The sequence below is a fragment of the Acinonyx jubatus genome, chromosome A1, assembly GCF_027475565.1.
Source record: "Acinonyx jubatus isolate Ajub_Pintada_27869175 chromosome A1, VMU_Ajub_asm_v1.0, whole genome shotgun sequence".
Taxonomy (NCBI): Eukaryota; Metazoa; Chordata; class Mammalia; order Carnivora; family Felidae; genus Acinonyx; species Acinonyx jubatus.
In genome coordinates this window covers 201,789,654-201,806,628 of record NC_069380.1, presented here as the reverse complement: position 1 = coordinate 201,806,628, position 16,975 = coordinate 201,789,654, and the positions used below count along the sequence as shown (strand labels likewise).

At 43.0% G+C, this 16,975-nt stretch overlaps 1 protein-coding gene and 1 pseudogene across 1 annotated transcript in view; one reads left to right on the top strand and one right to left on the bottom strand.

Annotated features, from left to right (window-relative positions):
* Positions 1-7,107: 7,107 nt before the first annotated feature.
* The window catches only part of NIM1K (NIM1 serine/threonine protein kinase), a 64,871-nt gene continuing 55,003 nt past the window's right edge, over positions 7,108-16,975 (top strand). Inside the window, exon 1 of the mRNA XM_027076210.2 lies at positions 7,108-7,448. The gene's annotated coding sequence lies outside the window, so the exon portion shown is untranslated. The remainder of the gene's footprint in view (positions 7,449-16,975) is intronic.
* On the bottom strand, positions 11,526-12,116 carry LOC106967128 (N-alpha-acetyltransferase 20-like; annotated as a pseudogene).

Sequence of the window (16,975 nt, the reverse complement as noted above, 5' to 3'; positions counted from 1 at the left end):
AATAAGCCAACAGTACTGAGGCCTAAATATAGATAAAAGTCTACACCAGAATATCAAGTGCGTCTTTAATGAACATCTTCAATTTAGCATGGGTTGTTTTATTTTTTATTAAAAATTTTTTTAACGTTTATTTATTATCGAGAGAGAGACACAGAGCATGAGCAGGGGAGGGGTCGAGAGAGGGGGAGACACAGAATCTGAAGCAGGCTCCAGGCCCTGAGCTGTCAGCACAGAGCCCAACATGGGGCTCGAACCCACAAACTGAGATCATGACCTGAGCCGAAGTCGGTTGCCTAGCCAACTGAGCCACCCAGGCACTCCTAGCATGGGTTGTTTTAAACACATGATCAGATGACCATTAAGGTGTTCACATGGAAATAATGTTTTATAACTACGTCATGCAAAATTAAAAGGAAATGCCTGACCCTAAAAGTTTAGCCTGATTCTGTTGGAGAAAATAGCTTTGCTTTCATTAGGTTAACACTGTTGGCTGCATCAGGAAAGGGGAGAACCTAAGCTCAATGTTTATCAGATGTAATGTTCTGAGCTGTGCTATGGCTCTTACAGAATTTGTCGTAAGAGATCTAAATGAGAAGCAGCAGGAATTAAAACTATTAAACCCTCACCGCCAACAACAATCAATAGGATCCTCTGTAGTTAACTGGAGGCCCAGAAATGTATTGCTTTAAAATGGTAAATGTAGAGGCTGTCATTATAAATGTATTCTGACCTTATGGGGATATCTTAAAACTACTCCGTGTTGTATAAACATTGCTTCGTTAATCCTGTTGACGCGGTAAATAGGAAGGCAGGCTGTGAATGCAGTGTTTTCTTCTTCTCATCTTTCCTAAAACCTAGTATCACACATAATTATTCACCCACCTTGTTGGGCATTGCACCAAAGTATAGGCCAGGATAGAAAAATCTTGTAACCTAAAAGCATCATTTATGAATCACTTAGTATATGCCAAACACTTAATCATCTCAATGACTTCATGAGGTAAATATAAATGGAGGAAATTAAGAGAAGGAGGAAATGAGAAACAGCTGGTAAAGAATGGAGCCAGTATTTGAAACCAAGGAAATTGACTCCATAGGCACAGTCTTGATCACTAAAATACAGTTACCTTTGTATGAGATCTCTTTGTGGTTGACAACATGGGATTGCACAGAGCAAAAGCTAAATATCCATTTTCTTTTTGGAATCCACATCAGCCCTTGATAGGTTTTGGGGCGGAGGGAGCAGGAGATCAGAAAAGCTGGCAAGATACGTGCAGCAAAGTGTCTTTTTTTTTTTAATTTTTTTTTTTACAGTTTATTTATTTTTGATAGAGACAGAGCACAAGTGGGGGAGGGGCAGAGAGAGAGGGAGACACAGAATCCGAAGCAGGCTCCAGGCTCTGAGCTGTCAGCACAGAGCCCGACGTGGGGCTCAAACTCACAAACCGCAAGATCATGACCTGAGGCGAAGTGGAATGCCCAACCGACTGAGCCACCCAGGCGCCCTGCGAATTGTCTTTTGATGTCTCCTTGCTGACTCCTTGCCCTGAGACCATACTGTCTAGGTAATTGTTCTCCAATTTAGTGTGCATCAGAATCTTGCTAAAACACACATTGATAGATCCCACACCCGGAGCTGCAGATTCAGTTGGTCTGGGTTAGGGCCCAAGAAATTGCATGTCTAACAAGTTCCTGGGTACTACTAATACCCTCAGTCCTGGAACCACTATCAGTTGAACAGCAGACATAGGATACTTCAAGAAAGCACAGATGAGCAGCCAGTGAAATGGACCTTTTTGACAGTCTTTTTTTTTATGGTGTAGTCAGGTGCTACTCTAAAAATATCCTGTTAACTATTGTTCATGTTTATCATTTATGTAATGGACTGGACTAAGGCAGTTGTCTTAGGTTTTATAATTTCAAGCAAGAACATTGTGCTTATTTTCAATAAATCATTGCTTTTCTGTTTCTAAAGTGAAAATGCCACAAAGACAAGAAATGTTAGAGAATAATAAGAAATTAAAAGCCAGAAATTCAGAATAATGGACTAGGAATACTTTGCTTCTTCTGGGTAACTCAAATACACTTTAGACACAAAATCTTAGCTAATATCTGTTGAGAAGTAAATGCCAATATATGAATTCACTTAAGAGAATAGCTGATCATTAGCTGTGGTTTTGCGGTCTGGTAAACTGCCTATATGAGGACAGAAACTGTCCTGTAAAATAATAGTTATCTATTAGACACAGCTAGGAAACACTATGGAGGGAATACTATGGGTTCAGAACCCTGGCCCAATTAAAATGGGGCTTATTTAAAACTAAAGACTCAAAGGTAATGGTTCAAATTTGATTTTTATAAATTTTCATAAAAAATAATTTTGCTCAAACATCAATGGGCCCGGGGCTCTTAAACTATTCTTCCTTGCCCAATTGTAAGTAATACCCAAGTGCCAATTATAAGAACATATTACACTAATTGCTGTATGTGGTTACACAGTCAAGAAAAGTGTGGAGTAAAATTGCTACAACCGTGAGAATCTCAGTGACTCAAATTTCATGGTGAAAATTACATTTTAATGAAAATTTCTCAAGATCGCAGTTTGGTTTTTTTTTCTTTCTTTTTCTTCTCTACTTGTTGTATTTTACCTATGGAAGAAAGTTCAATATTGAACATTAGACTAAATGACGAGGCAGGAAGATCTCAAGTGAATTAAATAAAGTACCAAGGATATCGATAGAATTTAAGCTGACTGGCAGAGGCAGGGGCAGTGGCCCCTCATTCAGCCACTGAAATTTGTGACCTCTTTCTTTTTTCATTTTGTTATTAATATTAAATTACACCTATACAAGTAAAAGATTCACATATTTTAGGAAATAAGAAAGTAAAAAAATCTACTCTAAGACCCATTAACCAGAAATACCTGTTGTTAACATTACATGAATATATGAATATCTATCTCTACACACACACACACACACACACACACACACACACACACACACGTGAGAGCAAGAGAGAGAGAGAGAGAAGGAAAAGGAGAAGAAGAAGAAAAAGAAGAAGGAAAAGGAAGAGGAGAGAGGGAGATGCAGAGAGGACTTTTTAAAGCAGGATTACCATGCTAGTTTTAATTCTTTCAGTTTTATTTTGCTTAATTTAACAAATAAGCAGAATAAAATGGTAAAGCTCAGAAAAATCTTTCTTGCAAGAAATATTAGTTCCTTTTTTTAAATTTTTTTTTAATGTTTATTTATTTTTGAGACAGAGAGAGACAGAGCATGAACGGGGGAGGGTCAGAGAGAGGGAGACACAGAATCTGAAACAGGCTCCAGGCTCTGAGCTGTCAGCACAGAGCCTGATGCGGGGCTCGAACGCACGGATCGTGAGCTCATGACCTGAGCCAAAGTCGGCCACTTAACCGACTGAGCCACCCAGGCGCCCCAAGAAATATTAGTTCTTAAAAGATTCTTATAAAGTTAAGGACAAAGGATTTCAATAAATACTGATTGTGATTCATTTTTAAACTGTCAATTGACCTCCTGCTGTGAAATGATGAAATTGGCATTCTCATGCTTCCACCTTGTGATCTTGTTGTATTTGCACTGACAAGGCTTATAAAATCAGTGTGCAGGTTCAACAGCTAATCAATTACAGCCAAGAGAGAATTCGTGAAATATCAGATCTGAAGAAATTACCAGAGTGTAAAAGAAGTTAAACAGAAGGTAAAAATCTGGAAAACATGAAAAAGGACATGAGATAGAATGAGCTCTGACATACATAATGTCCAACTCGAAATCCTAAAAGAAAGGTAAAACATGGGAGAGGAGTCATATTCAAAGAGATTGGGAATTTTTCTGAATTGTGGAAAGACATGAATTGTCAGATTTAGGTAGCACACAGATCCTAAACAGGATAAAGACATTTTTTTTTCTGGAACCACATACGCCTTTTGAGTTGCAGATCCAGCTCTACAGCGCTATGCAGTCTTAGAAAAGTTTTATCTCCTCTCCCAAGATTTGTCAAATATCCCTATCAGAGGAAAGGAGGAAGGAGAGTAGGAATAGTCCAACCCCAGGAATAGCCCAGGTTCACATTCAGCAGGGATGCAGTGTACCAGGTAACAATATCCAGAAAATGAGTAGAATGTCCCCATATGCCCTAGAATAGTACCAAATGTGGAACGATCCCTCAGAACTTGAAATAGCAAAAGTAGCTACCACTTATTAAGCACTTATTAGAAGAAGCGCTGACCTGCTTGGGGCCCCAACTACTTAGAGACTGTGATGAAAGGAGCATACTTTAAACACTTTCAGTGGGGGATCCTCCCACCAACCACTCCAAGCACATGGACTCCAGGTTAAGACAACCTAGTTAAACTGTTCACCAGTAACTTTATCTCATTAATTCTCACAATTCCCAGAGGACAGATGAAAAAATTAAGGTTAGAAGATGCTTGCAACTAAAGAGTTCATACAGCTAATAAGTGGCAGAGCTGGGAGTCAAGGTGTAACTTTATGACTCAAAGGTCTAAACTTTTAGCCACTGCCAGGAGGCTCTCAAAGCATAGAACAAGTACCTCCTGGGTTAGAATCATCCAGGACTACTTTCTGCCAACACAATGGAGCAGGGTTTAGAAAACCGAGACTAAATGGACTTTATAGGTTTTTTCTTTTGGAAAGTAATATTTTTCTGACATTAAAATATTTTTTTCTGACATATACGTCCATTGTAGAAAAAAGAAAAAATGCTGAAAATATTAAGGTTATTTAAACCACTTGCAATTCCACCAGTTCACAAAAAACATTACCAATATCTAGTGTATTTCCTTCTGCTCAAACATATCACAAATTTGTATCATTCTGCTTTGTAACTTTTGCTTTCACTTAGTATGTTGAAAATATTTCCCCATACTCTTCAAAACAACAATTTTTAACTTCTAGATGCTGTTACATTGTAATCAACCTACTGAATGGCCCTTTCTAGGAGAAAACAACACTTCTTTCAAGTGGAGGGAACTGAATGAACAGTCAGTCCTATATGACTGGGGTCCCAGGACTTTCAAGGGAAAGGAAAGCGTGAAGGAACAGTTCTGATTTGAAAGGGAGTAGACCCCAGCAGAATAGCTGCAGGAGAAATAGGGGTGCAGGAGGCTTCTGGAATGGAATCTGGCCAATGGACTTTAGAAGTCGTCTCTGATGCTGAAGTTTTCCTTTTCTGTGATAGCCTCAGGTCTTCAGTGACCTTCCAAGCCACTAGAATCTAGTATCTATGATACTCCATGGGGGCATGATGCAAGGGTCTATGAGAGAGTCCATGTTCGGTTGTGAGTTTGAAGTTCTTGGCTTCCAGGCAGTTTCCTTATGAACTCCTATCCTGTGTATTGTCATGTTATAGGATTCAAGGAGTATTTTATATGACATTTGTAAACATGTAAACTCTTACCCTGCTTTAGAAAGAAAACAAGGGGCACCTGGCTGGCTCATTCAGCAGAGCATGTGACTTTTGATCTCCGAGTTCTGGGTTCCAGACCACAGATTACTTAAAAATAAAATCTTTCAAAAAAGAAAGAAAGAAAACAAACTGATGGCATGTGCTGTCTTAGAGACTATTCTTTGATAAGTTTATTTTTGAGAGAGAACGAGAGTGTTAGTGCATATGAGTTGGGGAGGGGCAGAGAGAGAGGAAGAGAGAGAATCGCAAGCAGGCTCCACACTCAGCACGGAGCCCAATGCCGGGCTGGAACTCACAAATGGGGAGATCATGACCTGAGCCAAAATCAGGAGTTGGATGCTTAACCAACTAAGCCATCCAACCAAAGACTGCTCTTAAAAGAAAAAAAAAAAAATGCCTCTTATCTTTTAAGGAAAGGGCCTCCCTTTAAAGACAAACCTTTCTCACAGAGAACTTTTATCCTGTAAAGTAGATAACCACTCTCATCAAACAAGGAAGCAAACATTCCAGGTTGTTTTGGTTTCTCGCCAATCTCAGTGGCCAGTCCCTGGAGCTGTCCAAGGTTTTATTTCTTCCTCTTCCTCTTCCTGGCCCCTTCAATCACACAAAGAGGCATCAGAGTGAGGAAGAAAAGCACTGACTCTGGAGTCAGACTGCCTAGGTTTGAATTCCAGCACCAGCATTGGACAGCTGAGCAGTCAAATAACCTTTCTGAGCTGTTTCCTCATCTGTCCAAAGAGATGGTAATAATACCTAAAATAAGGTTATTGTGAGGATTTAATCAGTTACTCTTTTGAAAATATTTATAATAAGGCCTGGCAAATAGCAAAACAAGGAATCTTTGGGTTCCCTAATTTCTACAATAAATAGATTTAAAACTCACTCATCTACACTTTTGCTTTTGTAAATATTGCCCTGGCAATCAGGAAGACAGAATCTGGGAGCATGAGGAGGTGGAAAGAGTGCTTGCTGAGCTGTGACTTAGGGTGCTGGTCTTGGCTTTGCCATTAACCAAGCTGTGTGATCCTTGTTAACTGACCTCTCTGATCTCACTTTCCTCCTCTGTAAAATGAAGGACTTGAACTTCAGTGGATAACCTCTAGTTATCCTACGGGTTTTGCTAGTCTGTGAATCGCATTCTCCGCTCAACACTCAATTCAGTGACTTGGCTTCCTTGTTTGTAAACTGTAAAAATATTTGGCACCTACCATTAGCCGGAGGGTTATAGCTGGGGAGTAGGCAAGAGATTAGGGACTCACAGTCTAAATGACACATAGGAACTGGATATATTGTACGGGAGGGATCCGGGCAGAGGGTGGCATTAGCACTTCTTTCTGCAGAGCCTAAACCCTGCCAGACTCACCCGAAGGAGCTGTCACGGTGGGTTTGCTGGAAACCCCGTTCTGCTGGTAAGCTTGCTGGGTCCCGGTCTACCAAGGACACGGGAAACCTTTGATCAAGAGGCTCGAGAGGCTCAGTACGAGGCGTGAGCGGACGAGAGCTGTGTCAACCCTCTTTTGGCTGTGTCGCCGGTTCTCATCCATCCCGTAGGAGGGACTCTCTCTGTGAGAGGGCCAACCCGCCCCCCCTCCTCCAGTGTCTGCGATGGGTGTCCCCGCGCCGCGCACCCCCCCTCCCTCCAGCCCCTCCTTCCTGGCTGCCATAGAAACCGGCCTACGAGGTCCGGGCCCTAGTCCCGGAGCCTGACCGGCCCCTGGCCCCCTCCCCCGGGCCAGCCCCCCGCTCCCTATTGGTCCTCCGGGGAAACGCTGCGGGGCGCCTCTGTCCCCGCTGCAGAGCCCGAGCCGGGGCCAGCGGGCGGGGTTTGCCGGGGCCGCTGTCGGTCAGGTCCGCGGTCCCTGACAGCTCAGGGAGCCTCCCGCGCGGCCGCGGCGCCCGCCACCCACGCACCTCCCGCGCGGCGCCCGCTTCAGCTCCAACCGCCCCCAGCTCCTGGCCCCGCGCAGCCGAGTCCGTGAGCCGGGCTCGCCACGAAGGTAAGCGAGGGCCGCGGGGCTCGCAGCCAGCACCTCCACCCCTCCCGCCCCTCCTCCCCCAGGCTGCTGACCTGGTGGCGGGGGGAGAGGGGGGTGGCTGCGAGCAGCGCGCCCGTCCCCGGCAAGCCGAGGGGGAAAAGGGGGCACGGCTCCCGGAGGGGCGAGGGCGCGAGCTGGGCGCGGGAGAAGGGCAGGCGCTCCCAGCGGCGAGCGCGAGCAGAGGGCGTTGTAGCCGGAGGCGCAGGCGAGCCGGTGCCCGTGCAGTGTGCGGCGCCCCTGGGTCTGCGCGCGCGTGTGTCCCCGCGTCCCGGCACCGTGCGGGCCCCCGCGTCGGAGTGCGCGCCCTCACGGGAGCCCGGGAGGGCGGCTTCGCGCCCGGCCCGGCGCGCACCTGGCGCGGGGACCCGAGCCCCAGGACGTGAGCCCAGGTGGGGACCTGCGTGACCCGGACTGGCAGAGAGGGCGCTGACAGCGAACGGCTGTGGCCCACCACACCCCACACCACGACGCTCCCTAAAGAATCGTGCTTTTTTAAAGACTGTACGAGTAAGGAGGAACCTCGTCTCTTCCCGGATGTCCCTTCGGGAGTATTAGGAGCTCCAGGATGACCAGGAAAGAATGGCAACGGGGTCTGTAAAATGACATTTCTGATCAGCTTTTGTGTTCCCGACACAACACCTGGGCAGATGGAGAGGTCAAAGTAACAGATAAAGGTGCTCTTGGGGCAGCAAAGATTCAGCCTTCCGCATTTTTTCCTTCCCTTCCTTCCCTCCCTCTTCTTTCCTCCCTCCTTGCCTCTCCTCCCCCTACCCCCTACCCCCGTTTCAACCCCCCACCCGCGTTTTCGTCCTCCAGAGTTTAGTAGACAAGAGGGTTCTCTGTTAGACCCACCCTCCCCCACCCCACTTCTCATCCCGTTTCAAAATGGGAGCAAATGAACCACATTCTTAGCTCTTACCCGTGCAATTCAGACAAGTTTGGAAATTAAACAAATCGCGTTTGCACTCGAGTCCGCGGGAATCCAAAAGGGAAACAAACAAAACCAGACCGAAAAATCTATTCCAAGTTAAGTCAAGATTTCAACGCGGGATCTAAAAGGAGTATTTGTGTATGGCAATACGTTGTGTGTGTGTGTTTTAATGTTTGAAAAATATGTATCACTCAAGCTTGCATCATCAGTATTCAATGTGATTCACAGAAGCGCTTCAAAAGATGGTTTCTGTTAGTGTTGCAAAAAGCACTTCTAATTTTGGTTGCCATGGTAACCGAAGAAGTTGCCCCGCGCCGTTGATGCGCAGCCTGGCTGGAACCAGGAACTGTTCGTGAGATCTCCTCACGTCCCCTCATGTCACCATGGTAATAATAAATGAGCTTATAAGATACTTGTTTCTTTTCCTTAAAATACTAAAGCCCAAGCATGTTGTTTTCAAATTTTATCTTTCCAGAGTTTGCAATTTGTGACACAGATCTTCCTTCTTAGACAACTGAGTGTAAACACTGCCCTCCAGCCAATCAACCCCGCTGGCCCAGCTCTCTTCCCACAGCTGCTGCAATAAGGGGGGAAGCATGAAGGAGGAGAGTGTTTGGTGTTAAAGGAATCGCGGCCTTGCACCACATCCCCCTCCCCATTTAGCGTTTTATAATTTGGAGTCCTAATCAGCTCTCTAATTAGGAGATGGGGAATGTGGGTGGGGGTCCCAGAAAGAGGTGAATGGAGGAAAAGCTAAGTCCTGCTCTCCATGGACTCCTGTTTTGTGCGCTGTTGAATTTGCCTCATGGGTTTATTTTTGGCTTGACCACTGTTAAGTGGTGAGCCTGGAAAAACCTTTAGAGAGGCCTTCTTCTGTGTTAGGAAAAAATGTGGATTGGATATTTAGTTTGAGGTGTGCGCTTTTTTCTAGTAACTACACTGCATTTAAAATAAAGGCAGGTTTGTATGAAATCTAAATTTCCCAGTAATAACTACATGTAGGCCATAGAGCCCTCTATGCTCTTGACTTAGCCTGAGGTTTTCAATTAAGATGGATTAATTTGGGGGAAGCAGTAGCATCATTCAGATACTTTTCAGTAGCAAATGTTGGTGTCTTCAAAGAACTATAATCCTTTATACAGTACATCCACAATTCCTGAGCAGTGAATCCTATAAAATCAATTTTGTACATTGATGGCACATGATTGGGAAATTTGGAAGCTCCTAGACTTACAGTTTTAAAAGAAGGAAAAAAAATACTTCGTCTTAGTAGGTTAATGTTTATAGCCAAATACGTAGTTTCATTTTGAAGAATTTAAAAATTAAAATATAACGTGAAATCCACCTTCATTTTTTGAGTCTCATTATGGTATTTCTCTAAGGACTAAAAAAACCTCAATTCATTGGCTGATTTTCTTTCAGTTGCTGAAAGGACCAGCTGTTTACAAAACTAGTCTCATTCTATTGTTGCCATCTCCTATCATCATTCTTTAAAAAGTTTTTGTGGAGAAAATAATTGTTTTTTACTTGCTTAATTTTTAAGAACCTCTGGCTCTTTCTTATCAAATATTCTAATGGTTCTGTAAAACACCTCTCCTTGGTATTTTCTATACAATGAAATGCATCAGACAGTCCTTAGATCCTTCTAGGCCCCCCAACCCCCACCCAGCTCTTCAAAATGGAGCCCCAGTCTGAACCAGTTCTTTCCTAGTCTGACATACACCAGCATTCTGAGATTTCCCTTCACTTCCTTTTTGTCCCCATTCTCTGTTCTCTGGTTTTCCTCTGTGTTAGTTTACTGCTTCATTTTCTGAAGCACCCACTTTGGTAGCTTCTTAAGAAAGAGTTATGGGAAATAAAATTTTGAGACCTTGCATGTCTGAAAATGTCCTTATTTTACTCTTGCACTTAATTGACGGTTTGCTTGGGTGTAGGATTGACTGGAAATTAATTCCTGCCAATTTTGGAAGGTATCGGTTAATTGTTTTCAGCTTTCAATGTTGCTGAAAGTTCAATGCTATTCTGATTCTTGATTCTTGTCATGATATCTGTTTTTTTTCTGTCTGGAACCTTGTAGGATTCTCTCATTGTTTTGTGAAGTTTCACTAAATATGAACTTGCTTTCTACAGATTATGTTCCTCTACCTACTGGTCCTGAGGAACTTGTATCTTGCTCTTCTGGGGAATTAATGATATAGACATACTTGGAAAATCATTCCATTTTATTGGTTACTTTTCATTGTCACATATTGATTATTCTTGATTGCATCAACTCAAGATATTTAGTTTTGAATACTTGGTTGCTGCTCTTGGGAATCATGCATGCTGCCAGACCATCCTGCATTCCATTTCTGTTTTCTTACCACTTTTTGTCTTTAACAATGATCAGTGCTCTCATTCGTATAGGGTCCTACCCTTAGCTCTACAAATAGTTTTTATATTCTTTGTGTATTTGCTTTATGGGACATGTTGGTTTTACAATTAAATTAGAGCACAGAGACAGTACATTTGCTGTGGACTAATCAATGATGTGATGGCCAAGTCTAAAATAATGAGGCATCCTCCATGCCAACCATTGGTGACCTGCAAGGTAAATATTTCTCTAGAATGTAGACTTGTTCACCCTCTTGTTTTGCATGCGAGGCAACAAATCCAGAGATATTAAGTGTGCAGTCATTTCTCCGGAGACCCTTTTATTTATTTATTTATTTTAGGGTCAACAATGCATTTTATTATACATCTTAGATTTGTACATTTCACATATGCTTTTAAAGCTTCAATTAACAGACAATATAAAACAAATATATATATATATATGTAGCAGTGGTTCTCAGGCACAGAATGTAGGAGGAGACTGGAGCATGTTTTTCCCCTTAACACAGAGTGAATATTCTGAACCCAAATAGTGAAATGTTTCCATCTGACCCAGCTGCCTTTTTGATTGAATTTTATTACACTGAACTGCTTTAGTAGGCACGATGTTGCTAACAGGAAACAATGAGACTCAAATTTGTAACCTGTATTTTCTTGAAGTCTGTAAGACCTAAATGATTACTTTTCTCCCGATAGAGCTCCAGGATCATCCCGTGAAAATAATATTGCCCTAACATATCTGGAACATCAGCCTCAGAACCACTGCCCATGGTTATTCAACGTCTTCAGGCCTCACAGGATGAGGTAATGGTATGATGGATTTCTTCTCAGTGTTTCTGGAAGGTGCTTTCCTCATATCATAAGCGTCCTCATCACGTTCCCTGTTGCTGGCCAAATAGTACTCTATGACTGTCCCGTACACGCTGTAGCCCGACTGCTTGTACATGTTGACTGCAACTTGGTTAGATACTCTTACAAAGAGATCAACAAAAAATCCACCCTTTCTTTCTGAAGTCTCCTCTAATAACTCCATAAGTTTAGCAGCCAAACCAAGGCATCGAAATTCTGGGGGGGGAGGGGGGGGGAGGGACAGAGAGAGCCGTGACATGCCCGTGCCATTCTTCCCTAGCTTCGGAGCCTTCTGCTTTACCCGTGATCTAACCCGTTAACTCTCCACCAGGTGTCTCTGCAATGATGAAATACCCTGGCCAGTGGGCGAGGTACTGTAAGTAAAAAGGAATCCGTTACATTTCTGTAGGTGGATCCAAGTTAATGTTGTCGAAGCGGAACAGGTCGTTGCACGTGAAGGCCCAGAGTGTGGTCATTGGCCGCCTCCTAGGCCAGCTTGCCGGGATCCCCACCTGCCCTGCCTGAAGTCGTTCTGCCCTGACTCCCTTTTAAACACTCATTCTTTTACCCAGCCTCCTCTCTCTCCTTGGTTACTTTGTCATATATTCTTTTTTCATTTTTAAAGTTTACCTATTTATCTTGAGAGAGAGAAAGAGGTAGAGGGAGGGAGGGGCAGAGAGAGAAGGAGAGAGAGAGAACCCCAAGCAGGCTGTGCACCGTGAGCACGGAGCCCTTATGTGGGGCTCAAACCCACCAACCATGAGATCATGACCTGAACCAAAATCAAGAGTCAGAGGCTTAGCTCATTGAGCAAACCAGGCTCTCCTCTGTTCCTTTCTTTAAACCTGTTTTCTTTATTATAAAGAAATATTCTACTTCTTTGTTATAAACTATGTATCATAAAACAATATATATTCCACAGGTAGCAAGAAGTAGTTGTTAAGTCTTATTTAGTTTTAAAAATAAATTTTATAGTTAACATACAGTGTCATATTAGTTTCAGGGGTACAGTATAGTGATTCAGTAATTCTGTGCGTTACCTAGTGCTCACCACAAGTGCTCTCTCTAATCCCCATCACCTATTTCACCCATCCCCCTGCCCACCTCCCCTCTAGTAACCATCAGTTTGTTCTCTATGCCAAGGCTGTTTCCTGGTTTCTCTCTCTCTCTTTTCTTTGCTCATTTGTTTCCTAAATTCTACATGAGTGAAATCATATGGTATTTGTCTTTCTCTGACTGACTCACTTCACTTAGCAGTATATTATCTAGCTCTATCCATGTCATTGCAAATGACAAGATTTCGGTCTTTTTTATGGCTGAATAATATTCCATTGTATATACATATGCCATTTCTTTATCCATTCATCTATTGATGGACACTTGAGCTGCTTCCATAATTCGGCTATTGTAAATAATGCTGCTACAAACATACAGGAGCATGTATCCCTTTGAATTAATGTTTTTGTATTTTTGGCATAAACACCCAGTAGGGTGATTTCTGGACTGTAAAGTAGTTCTATTTTTAACTTCTTGAAGAACCTCCATACTGTTTTCCACAGTGGTTGTACTGGTTTGCATTCCCACCAACAGTACACGAGGGTTCCTTTTTCTCCACATCCTCACCCACACTTGTTGTTTCTTGTGTTTTACTTTAGCAAGTAAAAGTATCTCTCATTGAGGTGTGAGGTGATATCTCATTGTAGTTTTGATTTGCATTTCCCCGATGATGAGTGATGCTGAGCATCTTTTCATGTGTTTGTTGGCTATCTGGATGTCTTCTTTGGAGAAATGCCTATTCATGTCTTCTGTCCATTTTTTAATCAGATTATTTGGGGTTTTTTTGAGTTGTATAAGTTCTTTATATATTTTGGATATTAACCCCTTATTGAACGTGTCATATGCAAGTATCTTTTCCCATTCAGTGGGTTACCTTTTAGTTTTGTGGATTGTTTCCTTCACTGTGCAGACGCTCTTTATTTTGATGTAGTCCTAATAGTTATACATTTGCATAGGGTTTAAGTCTTAATTCTGGAAATAGCTTTGCTGCATTTGAATCCTGGCTCTGTGACTTACTTACTATAAATGTGACCGTGGGCACATAGTTTGATCTCTTTATGCCTCCCTTTTTTGGGCATAATAACAGCAGGTACCTTCTGGGATTGTTGTAAGACTTAAATGAGTTGGCTCATGTAAAGCTCTTAGAATGGTGCCCGGCACAAAATAAATGTCATTGGTGCTAGTATTATTGTCAAAAATACAGAAATAAATGTTAAAATGAAAGAAATAATCATGTATAAATCTCTCTCTAATCCTGTGTATAATCCCAGCTAGAGAGATTATCATGGTTAACATTTCAGAGGGTTGTTTTTGGTAGTTAAAAACAAAGAAAAAAAATTGACATACCATACATACAATTTTATTTGTTGCTCTTTCCATTTATCTTTATGTTTTGAGCTTTTGCCTTGTTGTTGGATAGTCAGTATTCTCTGTATGACATATTTGTTTTCTTTTCTGTATTGATCCTAACACAGAGCCTTACAAATTAGGCCCTCAATAAGTACTAATTGTCTGGGAAGCCAGCCCTTTCTTCTGGACCCTTTGGGCTTGGGGCAGGTGTAAAGAGAGTTCCTCCCATCATGAATTTGAGAAGTCCCCCTGCAACTAAGACAGGTCTTATCTTTTCCTACGCAATAAAATCATTCTGGAGATGGCACCTGAAAAGTGTGGATTCAGCAGAATGAGGGAATACTCGTGTGAAAATATGATGGAGGAGTGGGGGGTGGCATGGACAAGAACCTGAATGGAAGTAGCGAGGCATGACTCAGTAGGGCCACCAAGCTGGGAGGTGTGGATCTTGGCACATGCACAGCAAAGGCCAAGAGAAATGGCCTGATGTTTTGGTTTTTCCTCGCAGCCTCAGTGATTAGTTGAGGCTAGGAAGCCAGTGAGAAAGCCTCTGTGTATAGACACTTCCAGAAGTCCAGCCTGCTTTGATCTCCCCCATCTCCTTCTGAGAGATCTGACCCAGTTTGGCTCTTCCACAGTACATGACAGTCGCCTGCCTGCTTTCCTCACACAGGACACGTGTGGCCAGAAACAGTCACTTAGCAACTCTTTCATGGTTTTGGAATTAAGCCTTGAGCAGCCCCAGTGAGGATTCGTGTCTCCTCAGAGCACTGCATGTAGCATGGAGGCAAATTTATGTTGGCGTTTTTGTGTTCTGTCATTTGCACATGCCAGAGAGTTACTATATCCCAGGAAGCAAAGATGTTATTCAGAAGAGTGTGGACTGGGTGGCTGGCTGTGGCCGGAGACATTTAACAGTTCATTTAGAGGAGTACTTCTGTCTTGCTTAAACTCAGGCTTCCTTAAGAATCACCCTTTCTGGGGGCACCTGGGTGGCTCAGTCAGTTAAGTGTCGACTTCAGCTCAGGTCATGATCTCGCGGTTCGTGGGTTCGAGCCCCGCGTCGGGCTCTATGCTGACAGCTCAGAGCCTGGAGCTTGCTTCAGATTCTGGGTGTCTGTCTCTGTCTCTCTCTGCCCTCCTCCACTTGCACTCTGTCTCTCTCGCTCTCTCTCTAAAAAATAAATAATCATTAAAAAAATTAAAAAAAAAAAGAATCACTCTGTGCAGCACATAACACCCATGTAAGAACCATTCTGTGTGGTCTGGTGGCTACTGTCTGGCAAAGAAGGTCAAAAAGATTTACCAAAGCTCTAAAACAATTGCATTGGTTAATATCTATAGAAAACAGGACATGACACTTTCAAAGGTTACTATATAGCAATGCTAAGTAAGGATGCTCTTGGCTTAAACCTGTTTGTCACACTGCTAGAATATTCAGTGAGTTGCAGATCAATGACTTAAAATTCTTTCGTTCAAGATTTTGTGCAAAATGCTAGATTATTTTGTGAATGTTGCCCACAGAGACAACGATTCAAATACAGACTATTAGTTCCATTCTTGGTTAACAAAATACACTCTGATCATACTTATTGAATCATGAGGATTCCTTTTAAAGCCTTTTAAACTTGGGGTGCCTAGATGGCTCAGCCGGTTAAGCATCTGACTCATGATTTCAGCTCAGGTCATGATCTCACGGTTTGTGAAATTGAGCCCCGCATCAGGCTCTGTGCTACAGTGTGGAGCCTGCCTGGGGTTCTCTCCCCCCTTCCCCCCCAGCTCATGCACTCACACACACACTCTCTCAAAATAAATAAATATTAAAAAAATAAGAAAGCCTTTTAAACTTTTCTGAGCTTTTAGTTTAGACAAATACTCCTCGGACATACTCAACACCACCAGTTCGTGAGCTGGTGTAGAAAGCGAAGAGGTACAGATTTGCTCACCCTTTATATAAATGCCTTGAATTCAACAAGACATTTTAATTTTTTTTAACGTTTATTCAATTTTGAGAGAGACAGAGCACAAACGGGGGAGGGGCAGAGAGCGAGGGAGACACAGAATCTGAAACAGGCTCCAGGCTCTGAGCTGTCTGCACACAGCCCGATGTGGGGCTCGAACCCACAAACCATGAGATCATGACCTGAGCCGAAGTCCGTTGGTTAACCAACTGAGCCACCCAGGTGCCCCAACGATACATTTTTAGATGCCGCGTTTCCCTGTTTTCCTCACCTACGTTTCCTTACCTTAGTACTTGCTTGCCTTCAGGCCTCATCTGCTTCAGGAAGTTTTCCCTAAACATTCACGACATGCTAGCTGTTCTCTGAGCACCCACTCTCCTGTGCGCATCTCTAGCCAACTGCTTTGTCCATTATATTTAACTGGTCTGTTTAGGTATCTACTTTGTCCCGCCAGCGGATGACTTATTCACATCCACATGACTCTTGGTGAGCACCTCAGACTCGTTGGCATAAAGTAGGCAGGCACTTAAAAATAATGTTTGCTCAACTGGACATTTCATTGATGTTGACAGAATCTTCCATAATAGAGTGTGAAGGTAACGACCTCACATTGCTTAGGGTGGCAAGAAGGTCAGGGAGAATCATCTCGCTTTCATCCTTCTTTCTAGCAACATCTTTTCGGGGGATTGCCTGCGACACTCACGGCTCCTGCTCGTGAGACCAGGTAACACAGCAGCATCTGTTGTGTGTGAGGCACAGGCTCTGAGGTCAGAGAGGCCTGAGCTGGAAATCCAACTGATATTTCTTGCCTGTACAACTTTGGACAAGTTATCAAGTCCTTCTTGCGTTCAGTTTCTTCATCGTAAAAATGAGGGTAAATTGCAGGCACCTTTCAGGGCGGTTGTAAGGATTAAAGAAAATCTGTATCAACTAATTGGAACCAAATAATAGTAGCTATTCTAAGTTAA